Source organism: Theobroma cacao, unplaced genomic scaffold (genome assembly GCF_053813885.1).
Source record: "Theobroma cacao isolate CCN51 unplaced genomic scaffold, ASM5381388v1 tig011, whole genome shotgun sequence".
Taxonomy (NCBI): domain Eukaryota; kingdom Viridiplantae; phylum Streptophyta; class Magnoliopsida; order Malvales; family Malvaceae; genus Theobroma; species Theobroma cacao.
Genome location: NW_028291722.1, coordinates 444,101 through 447,359, shown reverse-complemented (window position 1 = coordinate 447,359; position 3,259 = coordinate 444,101).

Here is a 3,259-nt window from a genome sequence, read left to right as displayed (position 1 = left end):
CCATCCATTGTCAAGAAAAGTTCATTTATAGTCACTCATGCCTAGAAAAGCCTTATTACTCGGTTTAAATGCCTTTATAATCCCATTATTGAATTTATTTTGAATTGTTTTTACATTTTTTGATTAAAACAGGTTGTAATTGATTGTTTGCCTCGGGAAACGTGGAGCGAAAGCCATCCATTGTCAAGAAAAGTTCATTTATAGTCACTCATGCCTAGAAAAGCCTTATTACTCGGTTTAAATGCCTTTATAATCCCATTATTAAATTTATTTTGAATTTTTTTGCCATTTTTTGATTAAAACAGATTGTAACTGATTGTTTGCCTCGGGAAACGTGGAGCGAAAGCCATCCATTGTCATGAAAAGTTCATTTATAGTCACTCATGCCTAGAAAAGCCTTATTACTCGGTTTAAATGCCTTTATAATCCCATTATTAAATTTATTTTGAATTGTTTTTACATTTTTTGATTAAAACAGATTGTAACTGATTGTTTGCCTCGGGAAACGTGGAGCAAAAGCCATCCATTGTCAAGAAAAGTTCATTTATAGTCACTCATGCCTAGGAAAGCCTTATTACTCGGTTTAAATGCCTTTATAATCCCATTATAGAATTTATTTTGAATGTTTTTTACATTTTTTGATTAAAACAGATTGCAATTGATTGTTTACCTCGAGAAACGTGGAGCGAAAGCCATCCATTGTCAACAAAAGTTCATTTATAGTCACTCATGCTTAGAAAAGCCTTATTACTCGGTTTAAATGCCTTTATAATCCCATTATTGAGTTTATTTTGAATTTTTTTTTACATTTTTTGATTAAAACAGATTGTAATTGATTGTTTACCTCGGGAAACTTGGAGCGAAAGCCATCCATTGTCAAGAAAAGTTCATTTATAGTCACTCAAGCCTAGAAAAGCCTTATTACTCGGTTTAAATGCCTTTATAATCCCATTATTGAATTTATTTTGAATTTTTTTCCCATTTTTTGATTAAAACAGATTGTAACTGATTGTTTGCCTCAGGAAACTTGGAGCGAAAGCCATCCATTGTCAAGAAAAGTTCATTTATAGTCACTCATGCCTAGAAAAGCCTTATTACTCGGTTTAAATGCCTTTATAATCCCATTATTGAATTTATTTTGAATTGTTTTTACATTTTTTGATTAAAACAGATTGTAATTGATTGTTTGCCTCGGGAAACGTAGAGCGAAAGCCATCCATTGTCAAGAAAAGTTCATTTATAGTCATTCATGCCTAGAAAAGCCTTATTACTCGGTTTAAATGCCTTTATAATCCCATTATTGAATTTATTTTGAATTGTTTTTACATTTTTTGATTAAAACAGATTGTAATTGATTGTTTGCCTCGGGAAACGTGGAGCGAAAGCCATCCATTGTCAAGAAAAGTTCATTTATAGTCACTCATGCCTAGAAAAGCCTTATTACTCGGTTTAAATGCCTTTATAATCCCATTATTAAATTTATTTTGAATTTTTTTGCCATTTTTTGATTAAAACAGATTGTAACTGATTGTTTGCCTCGGGAAACGTGGAGCGAAAGCCATCCATTGTCAAGAAAAGTTCATTTATAGTCACTCATGCCTAGAAAAGCCTTATTACTCGGTTTAAATGCCTTTATAATCCCATTATTAAATTTATTTTGAATTTTTTTGCCATTTTTTGATTAAAACAGATTGTAACTGATTGTTTGCCTCGGGAAACGTGGAGCGAAAGCCATCCATTGTCAAGAAAAGTTCATTTATAGTCACTCACGCCTAGAAAAGCCTTATTACTCGGTTTAAATGCCTTTATAATCCCATTATTGAATTTATTTTGAATTGTTTTTACATTTTTTGATTAAAACAGATTGTAATTGATTGTTTGCCTCGGGAAACGTGGAGCGAAAGCCATCCATTGTCAAGAAAAGTTCATTTATAGTCACTCATGCCTAGAAAAGCCTTATTACTCGGTTTAAATGCCTTTATAATCCCATTATTAAATTTATTTTGAATTTTTTTGCCATTTTTTGATTAAAACAGATTGTAACTGATTGTTTGCCTCGAGAAACGTGGAGCGAAAGCCATCCATTGTCAAGAAAAGTTCATTTATAGTCACTCATGCCTAGAAAAGCCTTATTACTCGGTTTAAATGCCTTTATAATCCCATTATTGAATTTATTTTGAATTGTTTTTACATTTTTTGATTAAAACAGATTGTAATTGATTGTTTGCCTCGGGAAACGTGGAGCGAAAGCCATCCATTGTCAAGAAAAGTTCATTTATAGTCACTCATGCCTAGAAAACCCTTATTACTCGGTTTAAATGCCTTTATAATCCCATTATTGAATTTATTTTGAATTGTTTTTACATTTTTTGATTAAAACAGATTGTAATTGATTGTTTGCCTCGGGAAACGTGGAGCGAAAGCCATCCATTGTCAAGAAAAGTTCATTTATAGTCACTCATGCCTAGAAAAGCCTTATTACTCGGTTTAAATGCCTTTATAATCCCATTATTGAATTTATTTTGAATTGTTTTTACATTTTTTGATTAAAACAGATTGTAATTGATTGTTTGCCTCGGGAAACGTGGAGCGAAAGCCATCCATTGTCAAGAAAAGTTCATTTATAGTCACTCATGCCTAGAAAAGCCTTATTACTCGGTTTAAATGCCTTTATAATCCCATTATTAAATTTATTTTGAATTTTTTTGCCATTTTTTGATTAAAACAGATTGTAACTGATTGTTTGCCTCAGGAAACTTGGAGCGAAAGCCATCCATTGTCAAGAAAAGTTCATTTATAGTCACTCAAGCCTAGAAAAGCCTTATTACTCGGTTTAAATGCCTTTATAATCCCATTATTGAATTTATTTTGAATTTTTTTCCCATTTTTTGATTAAAACAGATTGTAACTGATTGTTTGCCTCAGGAAACTTGGAGCGAAAGCCATCCATTGTCAAGAAAAGTTCATTTATAGTCACTCATGCCTAGAAAAGCCTTATTACTCGGTTTAAATGCCTTTATAATCCCATTATTGAATTTATTTTGAATTGTTTTTACATTTTTTGATTAAAACAGATTGTAATTGATTGTTTGCCTCGGGAAACGTAGAGCGAAAGCCATCCATTGTCAAGAAAAGTTCATTTATAGTCATTCATGCCTAGAAAAGCCTTATTACTCGGTTTAAATGCCTTTATAATCCCATTATTGAATTTATTTTGAATTGTTTTTACATTTTTTGATTAAAACAGATTGTAATTGAT